Source organism: Schistocerca americana, chromosome 6 (genome assembly GCF_021461395.2).
Source record: "Schistocerca americana isolate TAMUIC-IGC-003095 chromosome 6, iqSchAmer2.1, whole genome shotgun sequence".
Taxonomy (NCBI): domain Eukaryota; kingdom Metazoa; phylum Arthropoda; class Insecta; order Orthoptera; family Acrididae; genus Schistocerca; species Schistocerca americana.
Genome location: NC_060124.1, coordinates 285,111,941 through 285,125,738, shown reverse-complemented (window position 1 = coordinate 285,125,738; position 13,798 = coordinate 285,111,941).

Genomic DNA, 13,798 nt, shown 5'->3' with positions numbered 1-13,798 from the left:
AAGGGGGAGAAGGTACAACTGATACGCCACTTAACTGTGCATGCGCATGAGCCTGGTCGTAACTGCTGTAACAAATCTCTAATTCAAATAGTTCTGACGTCACGCTCATCTGAGGCATTTTGTTGTTATGAAGCATTGCCTAGTCTTCCTATAGCCTTTGACACATTTTGCTGTTGTCAAACGCTTGCATGAGCACTGTGGTTTGTTGGTGTGTATGGCACATTTCCATTGCAATTTATGTTTTATTTTCATATTTTTTTCTCGTTCACGTTTTATTGTAGTATTATTCTGTGGTAGCGGGATACAGTAATATCCTTTGTTAGAATATCGATTCTTACGAGCCAAGTTTACAAAAATCTAACTGAAAACTAAAACAACGAAACATTCCCGGAATCCTAAAAAATTCCCGGGTTTTTCCCGGTTTTCTCCCGGATGAAAAAGTTCCCGGGTTTTTCCCGGATCTCCCGATTGTCCCGGGTCATATACACCCTGTATATTAAATAATTCAATTTACAATTTCATATACGTATGCAAACGCGTTCAACTCCCTAATTTCAACTATTTTTCGAGGACCAGATCGCCACCTCCTCCTCCTCCTAGGAACCAGCGCCAAGTTTCAATTCTGCCAGTAAACAACGCTCACTTGCGCTTCTGCCACCGACCTAAGAAAATTGTTTCAAACTAAGCCACCAGCACTCAACCTCTTCCTACACGTTTCTGGTAAACGGACTCACCCTGAAGTAAGTCCGTGGATGGAGGAACGAGTTTACTATATTTAGGAATGGAGTATATCTATCACACCGACATGTACAACATCATACAGACCTGCAGAACACTCCTACATAACTTATTTATAATGTTCTACACACGCGCTTGCTAATTGTAAACAGTTAAAAATAACTCATAGCACAGCCCACAGACATGCGAACCGCTCGTAAATAATGCTAAACATTTACCTCCAAATAGCCAAACAACTGCCAATTTTCGGAAATAATTTCAGTTCATAGGCTGATGGAAGGAGGAATGAGTGTACTTTATTTATTTGCAACATATCTTTTTGAAACTTTTACTTCTCATAGGTTTCGATATGTAAGGCTGACATAAGGCAGTTTCTGAACTCCAGTAGTGCACTACACTTGGCAACACAACCACACCCATCAAGATATTCATTCCAATCCAGACCTGTAACTCCTCTACAGATAAATTTGTCCAGTTATTTGTCTACACACTCACATTCTGATCAGAATGCCGTTATTGCGCAAAAACAGCTCAGACTGTGCTGTGCTGCTCAGGGAAGCTAGGAAGGGCTGCACTCTATTTATTTGGAGCCCGTTTATTTAGTCGTGGAGTATATTAGTCACTGATCCCACTGTGGTCATCTAACACAGGCCACAAACACGTAAACAACTCCTAACTTCACCACACAATACCAAACAGCTCTTAAATAATGCAGTACACAATATCAGCAGATGAGCTCTGTACTCTTAAACTCTCCAAATAAAGCACCGCACAGTGCACAGACGTGCTTGCAAATTAGTGCAACGGACGCACCCAAACACCACCAGCTGCCAAACCGACCAAAAGTCTCTGCTCGGCCTCCCCCAAACATGACCTCAACACAGTCGCAATTCGCACCTATCACCGGAGAAATTGATATCGCCTATGCGCCTTAGATTACGCTCCAAGGCAGACCTCGCGCGCGTGCGATAGAGGCTACGTTTGTAATTCGAAAAGAGGGGATGAGAACGGTAAATTGATTGATAGGCATTCTTTGTGGGGTGATATATGAGTGGGAAGATAGGGTTGAGGACGTTTGCGTATGTTGATGGTGGGACGGATGTGAGGTTAGTTGCGGTGGGAGGTGTAAATTAGATCTTATTTAAAAAAAAATGTTGTAAACTAAGAATAATATTGAGAAGGTATTTAGATGGCTGGTCACGCGACGAGGCGAGAGCAGCGATGTGTAGTTATGTTTAGTTAAAGGGCCCTGTAATGTTGTGTGAGGAGCAATGTGCAGTGTGCTACAGTGTCATAGGAGGTAAAGACATGTGCTGCTATGATGTGTCTAGCATATGGAGGCTGTGCTTTGGAATTATGCTACGTTGATATAAAGTTGACTTTCACCCGCATTTGGTGGTAGCGGCTCGGGATCGCGGTCCTGGACCGACGCGTTGACCGCGCCAACTCACGCTTGCGGAAGCCTAGCAGGGACTGTGCGAGGTCTGAAATCAGACGGATGGGTGACTTCACGACCCTGTGGGCAGGGTGCAGAGTGGGGGGTACCTGCGCACGTCTGCTGAGTTATTTTGCGAGTGGATCTGCAAGCGTTATTAGGATAGTTTATGAGTAGTGTGCGTATCTGCACATCTGTGTGGTGTATTATTTAGTAGCAGTGTGCTATAGTATGTACTGAAATTATGATTGGGTGCGTGTCTGTGGGCTGTGCAACATGGCCCAGGGTACATCTGGGATTAGTGTGTTGTGATAGCGTGATAGATATACTGTATGGTTAAATAAGTTGTTCGAAAAAAATAAATAGAGTGTTCTCAATGATTACACGCGCCTGCAGCGCAGATCAGAGTGATTGGTTTTCCGTCACCATCTCGGTTGCATGCAAGTAGTAAATGTTTTACCGGCTGCATTAATCAAGTGTGTCAACGAGCTTTGGGCCATTCTGAGAATAGACGTGAAGGCAGGTCCAGACCTGACACGCCGGTAGTATACATGAGAAGAACAATGCATCTTTCATATGTGTCGGCTGTCACGAGCGCTCGGAAGCTGAACTTGGCTGGAGACTCTGGAATCCCCTTTCCCGCCGACCACACGCGCGCGAGGCCTGCCTTGGAGCGTAATCTAAGGCGCATAGGCGATATCAGCTTCTCCGGTGATAGGTGCGAATTGCGACTGTGTTGAGGTCATGTTTGGGGGAGGCCGAGCAGAGACTTTTGGTCGGTTTGGCAGCTGGTGGTGTTTGGGTGCGTCCGTTGCATTAATTTGCAAGCATGTCTGTGCACTGTGCGGCGCTTTATTTGGAGAGTTTAAGAGTACAGAGCTCATCTGTTGATATTGTGTACTGCATTATTTAAGAGCTGTTTGGTATTGTGTGGTGAAATTAGGAGTTGTTTACGTGTTTGTGGCCTATGTCAGATGACCACAGTGGGATAAGTGACAAATATACTCCACGACTAAATAAAAGGGCTCCAAATAAATAGAGTGCAGCCCTTCCTTACTTCCCCGAGCAGCACAGCACAGTCTGAGCTGTTTTTGCGCAATAACGGCATTCTGATCAGAATGTGAGTGTGTAGACAAACAACTGGACAAATTTATCTGTAGAGGAGTTACAGGTCTGGATTGGAATGAATATCTTGATAGGTGTGGTTGTGTTGCCACGTGTAGCGCACTACTGGAGTTCAGAAACTGCCTTATGTCAGCCTTACATATCGAAACATATGAGAAGTAAAAGTTTCAAAAAGATATGTTGCAAATAAATAAAGTACACTCATTCCTCCTTCCATCAGCCTATGAACTGAAATTATTTCCGAAAATTGGCAGTTGTTTGGCTATTTGGAGGTAAATGTTTTGCATTATTTACGAGCAGTTCGCATGTCTGTAGGCTGTGCTATGAGTTATTTTTAACTGTTTACAATTAGCAAGCGTGTGTGTAGAACATTATAAATGACTTATGTAGAAGTGTTCTGCAGGTCTGTATGATGTGGTACATGTCGGTGTGATAGATGTACTCCATTCCTAAATATAGTAAACTCGTTCCTCCATCCACTGACTTAATGCAGGGTGAGTCCGTTTACCAGAAACGTGTAGGAAGAGGTTGAGTGCTGGTGGCTTAGTTTGAAACAATTTTCTTAGGTTGGTGGCAGAAGCGCAAGTGAACTTTGTTTACTGGCAGAATTGAAACTTGGCGCTGGTTCCTAGGAGGAGGAGGAGGTGGCGATCTGGTCCTCGAAAAGTAGTTGAAATTAGGGAGTGGTGGTGGTGGTGGTTAGTGTTTAACGTCGAGGTCATTAGAGACGGAGCTCATGCTCGGGTTAGGGAAGGATTGGGAAGGAAATCGGCCGTGCCCTTTCAAAGGAACCATCCCGGCATTTGCCTGAAGCGATTTAAGGAAATCATGGAAAACCTAAATCAGGATGGCTGGTGACGGGATTGAACCGTCGTCCTCCCGAATGCGAGTCCAGTGTGCTAACCACTGCGCCACCTCGCTCGGTATTAGGGAGTTGAACACGTTTGCATACCTATATGAAATTGTAAATTGAATTATCTAATATAGCGGGGTAGTGAGAGTGAATTAGCGAGCGTTCTCGCGACGATCAAACGCGCTGTTATACAGTCATGGTGGATTCCACTGTCGGTCATTCTCTGGCGCCAAACGTATCCTTTGTACGACACGCAGTCGACAGGTTCCATCGTGTCCGGCGTTAAGTGCTCGCGGGCGCGGCCGACCGTTTGTGGCGGGACCCTCAGGCGTCACACGCCGCCGCCTACCTGGCGCGATGGCTGTGAGGGTGTGCTTGACGTCAGCGGGCCAGGGAGCGGGCTCAGCCGGCCGCGCGTACGTCAGCTGCGCTCCGCAGTTTCGCTGTGTGTGCTTGGAGAAGTCAGTTGGGACACACCTGCATGGCTGTCATGTCTGAAATAAAGAGTCATTTTCCAGGTATTTACAGAAGGCTATGTCCGTCGCGTGTATGGAGGGTGTGCGACGTAAGTGGAGCGGCGGCGCAGTTATTGCACAGTTATTACGCGCGCGCGAGAGAGCGAGTCAATTAGCGGGCGTTCTAGTGCGGTCCAAAGGTGCTGTTATATAGTCATGTGGCGAACGGCTGTGTGAGGTCGACATCGACAGGTTTGAACGTGGTGCCAAATGTGTTGCAGGGAAACGGCCGACCGTTGTGCGATTCAGCTCCGAGGGAGACAATTTTGGCGGGAAAGATGTGGAGGCGACGAATGCACATGGTAAGCGGACAAGGCGCCGTGTGACGAAAAACTCGACAAGTTCCAGCGTATCCAGCGAAAACATTATTACGGCGTGGGAGCGATCGCTGGGCTCGCCCCCTGCGCTAGTGGCTGGCCGCCTCACGTGACAGGCGTAGACAGTGTCTCCGCGCGCTGGTCAGGGGGTAGCGTGGATTTGAACTATTTCAATTGGAACGCGGATGTCGTGGTGACTGCAATGCGATATCAAAGATGTGTGTGCTGGCTGTGTTGGAGAACAAGTGATGACCGTACTGCTTGAAATAAAGTCTTCAGTCCCTTCCCTCCTGAAAAATCAAAGGACGTGAATTACGTTACTATAAGTGCAGTTAATTATTTGACGCGATAATGATAGGCTAACAGTGAAAAAAGATGAGTGACAGAGAAAGCTCGTACATGTGATCAATTATGGAGTTGGGGATTAGAGCTTGTGATAGATTTTTGTTATGGATGTAAGGAGAATGGCTTTCTCAACGAGAAATTTGGACATCTTGAACAAATAATAAATGATAATAATACATAGAAGTACAGTTTTCGAGAGAATATCGTGTTGGAATTTCAATTAGCGCAATTTTCTAGTATAGGTAGGCCATAATAATAAATGATAATGAATGATAATAAATGATAATAAATGACAATGAATGATAATGAATGTTAATAAATGATAATGAATAATAATAAACAAAAGTAAGGTTTTGCAGCCATTATCATGTACGAATTTGAGTTTGGAGGAAATTTTCTAGTGGAGGCAGGTCAATAATAATAAATAATAATAAATGATAATAAATAATAAATGATAGTAAATAATAAATGATAATAAATAATAAATGATAATGAATGACAATCAATAATAATAAAGACAAGTACGGTCTTTGCATGCATTATCCTGTAGGAATTCAAACTTCCCGCCATTTTTTTTTCTGGAGGCTTAGGTTAGTGGACGTAGCACAATTGGTCTATTTTCCCGCCAAAATTCAAACTTCCCGCCATTTTTTCTGAAGGTTAGGTTAGTGGACGTAGCACAATTGGACTATTCTCCCGCCATAATCCGTCATCTTGGATGACGTCATGCGATGTTGCCAAGTCTACATGCCGCCATCTTGGATGACGTCATCGCGCCATCTTGAATAAATTTGGCAACAAGGGAGAGTGGGGTGGCACAGTCCCTCTACTTATAGTGGCAGTAGGAAATAGAAGGAGAAGCAATAAATACAGGAAGACAGTAGACTGTGGTTGTAGTATAGAAAGAGCGAAGGAGACAATGACAGTGTGAGAGAAAAACAGGGACACAATGGTAGTGGAACAGAGTAGACAGTGAGAGAACAGTGTTAGGAAAAGAGTGAAGGAGACAGTGCCGGTAGGAGCGGCACAAAGAGAGGGAGAAAAAACGGAAGTGGGTGAGAGCCAGAGATAAAGAGAGACAGAGTCTATGACGATGACAACGACAAAGAGATAGATAGTGGCAGTGAGAAGACACGGCAACAGTGCGAAGGAGTGAATGAGACAGAGCGAAGGAGTGAATGAGATTGTAGCAGTAAGAGAGAACCAGGGGAGGCAGGGATAGTGAGAAGAGACTGTTGTATCTCGGGTGGTCACAACAATAATTCGTAGACTACGAAGCAGGAAACAGACCACGTACGGAATAACAATGGCAGTACTGTATCTGAATAATCAACCACATTTACTTATGTTTTGAGAAGGAGCCATGCGGAGCATAACATGCATTTACAGTCTCTGAATAAAGTCTCTTGTCAACAGCAAACTATATTTGTAGTTGCGCTGGTTCTCGCTGACCTAACTAATCACGACGCCGGCAGCCGCAGTCCGGTGGAGCTGAGCTGTCGAACTGAGGAGACGAGCTGCTCTGACAAGCTGGTGGCCGAGCACTGTCGTCGCCGGAGAGGGCGCCTGTGCCGTGTAGTCCTGCCGCAGGGGGGACGTGGCGGCGGGCGCCACCTTTCGCAGTCTGCAGATACTGCCGTTCGCGCTGTCGGGCTTTTGACAGCCAGCGCACGAGTGCTGTCTTACGATGACATTTCAGGGACAGTAGTAGTAGAACAGAACGAATGCGGCTGCGGCTGTGGGACAGGTGAGGTGACAGTTGAAAAGGCTGAGAGAGATAATGACAATGGGTTGGTCAGAATGAGTGAGTGAGAATGGGCAATTTTGGGCATGAGACACTTACACCGATTTACTAGTGGGTGTCAGAGAGTGTTAGGGCAGCTTGTGATATGTGAGTTGCACGTTAAAACGAGAGCGAATGCACCGATAAGCCAAATCATTATGACCACTGTCCACCGCGACGTTCGATGCCGCCTCGTAGCTTTGTGTGTGTGTGTGTGGTTTGAGGTTTTCGGGCGCTAAAGAGCATGGTCATCAGCGCCCAAACGCATAGAAACAGGAACACATGCGGTGAAGGGACGAAGATGGACAGCGAACAAGGAGAACGGCTAAAAGACACAGACCCAACACAGTTCCAAATCCTCACATACAGAGGCAAAACAAGAGGAGAAGAAATGCACTAAAAAAGGAAAGGAAACACAAGAAAAAGAGAACAGAAATCGAAGTGAAACAAGTAGGAAATCGTGACTGGCGGAACTCTTACCTAAAACCTGGGTGAGCCAGTCACCCAGCAGCACATTAAAATCCTCTCCCTAAAATCCGAGGCAACAAATTGGACAGGACACAAAACCGTAAGACCTTAACCACAGTCGTTGCATCGTCTTGCAAAATAGACGGCAAATCTGGTGGCAAGGAAACCACCGCCCTCTGGTCAGAGAATAAAAGACAGTCAGGTAAAATGTGGCGGACAGTAATCTGGACGCCACAAGCACTGCAGATTGGGGGGTCCTCCCGCCGGAGTAAAAAACCGTGCGTTAAGGGACTGTGCCCGATGTGGAGGCGAGTGAGGAGAACCTCATCCTGCCTGGATGATTGGTAGGACGTTCGCCATGGCCGCGTGGTGGCCTTGACCACACGCAGCTTATTTTCACCGACTGCCAGCCACTCCTCTTCCCATTGATGCATAACACGAAAATGCAAAAGCGAGGCAACACCATGGAGGGGGACGGCACATTCAACAATGTGAGGGAGGGAACATGCACCTTTGGCAGCCACATCCGCCAATTCGTTTCCCCTAATACCCACGTGCCAAGGCACCCAGCAGAAAGAAACCTCCTTCCTCTGCCGTTGCAGGTGGAGTAGGGCATCATGGACGTTCTGGACGACCGTGTCCACTGGGTACAAGTATTGCATGATCTGAAGGGCACTCAGGGAGTCAGAACAGATGAGAAACTTAAGACTGGGAACACATCTCATCTGCTCCAAGGCCCGCAAGATCGCAAACAATTCGGCATCAAAGATGGTAAACGCCGCAGGAAGCCGTAACTTGACGACTCGGTCATGGAAAACAACAGCACAACCAACAGAGTCCCCCTGTTTAGAGCCATCCGTAAATACTGGTACATGGTCGGGATGCTGGTTTAAAATATCATAAAATAAGGAGGTAAAAACAAACGCAGGAGTGCAGCTCCTCCGGTACTCTGACAAGTCTAAAAGGACGCTGGGTCTCTGGAGCAACCAGGGAGGCAGGTGGGTAAAACCCTGGAGTTGGGGTGCCACACGCTCCACACCAAGGGACTCAAGCAAATGCTTGGCACGAATCCCAAATGGTCTTGTTGCCCTTGGACGACTGGAAAAGAGACGTTCCATAGGCGGTCGGGCAACAGTAGGGTATGCAGGGGAGGTAGGACAGGCAAGGAATTGACACACCCGTCACACCAAGAGGAGTTTCCTCCGGATGGCGAGCGGCGGTTCCCCTGCCTCAGCACACAGGCTGGGGATGGGACTGGTACGGAAGGCACCAGTGGCCAGCCTGATACCCTCATGGTGTACTGCGTCAAGAATCTTCAGATACGAAGGCCTCGCTGACCCATACATGGTGCATCCATAGTCAAGACGCGACCGGACGAAAGCCCTATAAAACTGCAGCAGACGCGCCCGATCTGCTCTCCAGGATCGATGGCTCAGACACACTTCAAAATATTCAGTGCCTTCAGGGCCCGCACCTTGAGGTCTTTAAGGTGCGGCAACCACGACAACTTGGAATCAAAAGTGAGGCCCAGGAACCTCACAGTGTCGCTAAAAGGAAGAATCGTGTCCCTCAGACGCAATTCAGGGGAGGTAAAAAGACGTCGAAAACGATTAAAATAAACACACACACATTTGTCTGCAGAAAAGGTAAAACCTGTCTTCGCAGTCCATGCCTCTAATCGCTTTATCGTAAGCTGCAACTGCCGACTAGCAGTGACAAGACCGGAGGAAGAACAGAAAACAGCAAAATCGTCCACAAACAAGGAGCACTCGGCAGGACTCCGGATAGTGAACGTGATACTGTTAATGGCGACGGCAAAGAGGGTGACACTTAAAACGCTTCCCAGAGGAACACTATTTTCCTGCACGTAAAAATCAGATAGCACATTACCAACCCGATATCGAAAGACGCGGTGGGAAAGAAAGGACCGAATGAAGATGGGGAGATGGCCACGAAAGCCCCACTGATGGAGCTGTTGAGGATAAGGCGGCGCCAAGTAGTGTCACACGCCGTATTAATGTCAAAGAATACACCTAGACAATGCTGGTTACGTAGGAAGGCCTGCTGGATGGCCGCCTCAAGCAGGGTCAAGTTGTCTATAGTTGAACGACATCTCCGAAAGCCACACTGAGAGTGGCTAAGGAGCTGCCTGGCCCGAGTAGCCAAACCAGGCGACGGTTGACCATGCGTTCCAACGTCTTCCCGACACAGCTCGTCAAAGCAATACTCCGATAACTACTGGGTTGCGTTCGGTCCTTCCCCAGTTTGAGGAGGGGAATCAAAATCGCCTCCCTCCATGAGTCAGGGAACGTGCTGGATAACCATATCATATTAAAACAATTCAGGAGAACTTCCTTGGTTGGCAGCAACAAGTGCTCCAGCATGCTGTACCGGATTTGATCATGACCGGGCGCAGTATCATGAGCCACAGACATCGCCAAATCCAGTTCCCACATTGTGAAGGGGCAGTTGTAGAGTTCAGAATTAGGAGACCGGAAGTCCAAGTGACCCCTCTCGATGGCAGTGTGGTAGCGGCAGAAATCTGGATCACAGTTAATAGTGGCGGTAGATTCCGCAAAATGCATGGCCAGTGTCTGGGCAATGTCCCTCGGCGCCGTGAGGAGACATCCCTGATGCAGCAATGCCGTGACAGGTAGTTGGCTGCATTTCCCGGAAATCCTCCTGATGGCTTCCCATACATTCTTAGAACTAGTGGAGCGGGAGAAGGAGTTCAAGAACGATTGCCATGACCGTCGTTTGCTCTCTTTAATCACTCGCCGCGCCTTGGCCCTTGCTACCCGAAAGGCTGCAAGATTATCAGCTGAGGGACGGCAATTGAAGCGGTTCAGAGCTGCACGGCGGGCTCGGATGGCTGAGCGGCACTCAGTGGTCCACCAAAGGACAGGACGCCTCTTGGGATGACCTGAGGACCGTGGGATCGACAATTCACCAGCATGGGAGATCACGGCTGTAACATGGTCGAACCACTCTTGGACACTGGCACGGTGTTCCAAAACAGCCAGATGGCTGAAAAGTGTCCAGTGAGCTCTGCATAGGTGCCACCTGGGCGGCATTGGTAATGCCACAGCCTCATCCAGGAGGCGAATCCAAAGGGGGAAGTGGTCACTAGAATGGAGGTCAGCGGCAACCTCCCACAGAGCAGAATCTGCGAGGGCTGGAGAGAAAAAGGAAAGGTCAATAGCTGACGACGACCCAGAAGCAGTACAGAAATGAGTGGGAGCACCAGAGTTGAGGATGCACAGTTCATTGGGCGTCATGAGGCTTTCCAGAACGCGACCCCTGGGGCAAGTAGTTGTAGAGCCTCATAAGACATTATGAGCATTTAAGTCCCCCAGAAGGAGAAATGGGCGGGGGAGTTGGCTAATAAGGTCTGTGAGAGCCTCAGAGTCTATTGCATCCTGAGGCAGTAAGTAAACGGAACAGATTGTGAACCTCTGCCCCACAAGAAGGTCAACTGCAACTGCTTGCAAGTCCGTAACGAGAGGGAGCTCATATGAGTGGTGCACATCACGGACAAAAACCGCAACACCACCCTTTGCTCTTTCCCCCATCATATCATCTTTTTGATACACTGTATAGCTCTGTAAAGAAGGAGCGTCAGTGGGCCGAAAATGTGTCTGTTGGAGACATAAGCACAAGGGGCGCTCTCGTACAAGGAGTTGTAATTCGGCCACATGCGTCCTGAACCCATTCAGGTTCCACTGTAATATGGGAGCCAGTCATCAGGGTGGCTGAACTTTCACCCTGCCTCTGTGCTTTGGAGGAGAGCCCGTACTGGTCGGAGATTTATTCCTGGGGCGAGAAGATCGCCCCCGGTCGACATCAATGTGCATCAGCTCCGATGGCGACCCAAGGGAGATGTCAGACAGTATGATGGCCTCGTCATCGGACTGACCCTGACCAGACTCCTCAGGTGGCAAAACCTTCACCTTCGGCGTCTTTGTCTTGGGGGGCTTAGAATGCAGAACCTTGTCAACAGTTGGAGCTTTACTCGCCTGGGCAGAAGGCGCCATATGGGGAGGGGCAGGAAGTACCCCAATGTCAGTAACCACGGCTGTGTCCGACGTTGTGGGGAGAGCTGCAGGTTGCAAAACAACCACAGCAGCACAAGTGCACTGGCAAACGCAGGTATTAGTGCTGACACTAGCAACCTCCGTTTGTGTAGCAACACTGGCCAACTGTACCGGTCTCTGCAGAGCGGAAGCAAAAGATGTTGTAAACACAGGAGGCTGCATGGCCTTAAGGAGCTTCTTGGCCTCACCATAGGGGATGCGCTTAGATGTTTTGATCTCATGTATCTTCCATTCCTCGAGATAGATGGGGCAGACCCGGCTCCAGACAGGGTGACTCCCAGAGCAATTCACGCACTTCACAGGCGATGAGCAATCGGCTCCTTCACGGGCAGGCTGACCACATTTACCACAAGTGGCTATCCCACTGCACCCCAACGTAGTATGCCCAAAGCGCTGATATTTAAAACAGCGCATTGGGTTGGGGAAATATGGACGTACTGGCAAACGTAAGAAACCCGCTTTAACATGCTCTGGGAGTCTCGGGCAACTGAACATGAGAATAAACGAGTCGGATTTGACTAGGTCCCCATCGACTCGTTTCATAAGATGCTGCACATCAACAATACCTTCGGCAGCCCACTCAGATTTCAACTCGTCTTTGGGGATATCCACCAAGCCCCTAAATGTCACAACATCATTACTATAGTTCAAAGCGGAGTGGAGCTCGGTCTCGATAGCGTACTCTCCGAGACAGGTTGCTTTCCGAAGAGAAGCGACTTGACGGGAACTAGAAGTCTCAACTAACAGAGTCCCATTGCGCAGTCGCTTCAAAGATTTCAGTGTTTCGGCAATTCCCTCAAGACCCTTGTGGATGTAAAAGGGAGAAACCCTCTCAAAGCTACCCTCCTTCCGTTTGACAATCAAAAACACATTCTGGTTATCAGCATGTGCTCTATTACGACAGTCTGATAAATCTCTAGTAACACCAGGCGCTGGAGGACTCGCAGCACGAAGTCGCTTTTTCGATGGGGTGTGTTTTCCTACCAGTGGCCCACCCAATCCACTGGTAGGAGGAACGTAGGCGTCGAAGGGTCCATTGCGGTCCCACGAGCAGCTAGGGAACTAAAGGTCCGCTCAGACAGAGCCCCGCGTGCCTGAGTAAACCTTATACAACTGGGATGCGGCAGGTGTCCCAGAGGTTGCCCGCTTGCGACTGTTCGACCCCAACAGCCATGCATCTTATAGGCACGCAGCACACCGTAAGATTCGGGGGTTTTTATAGAGGTTGATCTTCCTCGCAATCCAGGCGGTCAAGCCAAGATTACCATTCCCCGCAGCACACAACATTTCACCGCCGCGCCATACGGCGGTCGCTGAAGCATGTCCGGAGGTTAAGGTGACAGGAGACTGGCGGCGCTGACCAGTCCCCAGCTCAGGACCCCGGGGTCGCCAAGCCCGTACTCAGCAAATGAATGCTGAGCCCCTGGGGGCTCGTAGCATTGTGGGCAGGTGTCGTGGTAACAAAAGTATGTAAGCGGAGCAGACACGGACGGGGTATCACCCTACCGCTGATATGAGCGGCAAATGGGGAAATCCATTGAGATAAGCGACTCTGACAAAGGGCGGACTACTATTACACATTGACTGTGAACGAATATCTCGAAAACGGTGAAGCTGGTGAATGTTCATTTCCTACTGTTGTGAGCATCTACGAAAAGAGGTAGAAGACCAGTGAAATTACCACTAGACGCTAAATGAATGGACGTCCACGACTCTTCACAGAACGTGCGGTGCAGAGGCTTGCCTGCTCTGTATGCACGCACAAGTGTTTCGGAGAACATCGTACATAGTTGAACATGGAGATCCACAGTAGACTACGCCTCCTTGGTCACATGTTCACGCAACGACATCGTCAATTACGGTAGCAGTGGGCACGGGACCATCGGGATTCGGCCTTTGATCAATGGAAACGTGTCGCCTCTTGGGTGAATCACGTTTTTGCTACGTTAGATCGATGGGCGTCTCCACAAACATCATCGTCGAGGTGAACAGCGGCTCGGAACGTGTAGCGCGCCACGGACGAAGGCTGGTGGGAGCAGTATTATGCTATGGGGACATTCTCCTGCGCTTTCGTAGTAATCGAAGACACGTTGAAAACTGCGAACCACCAGCATTCCTTCATGCT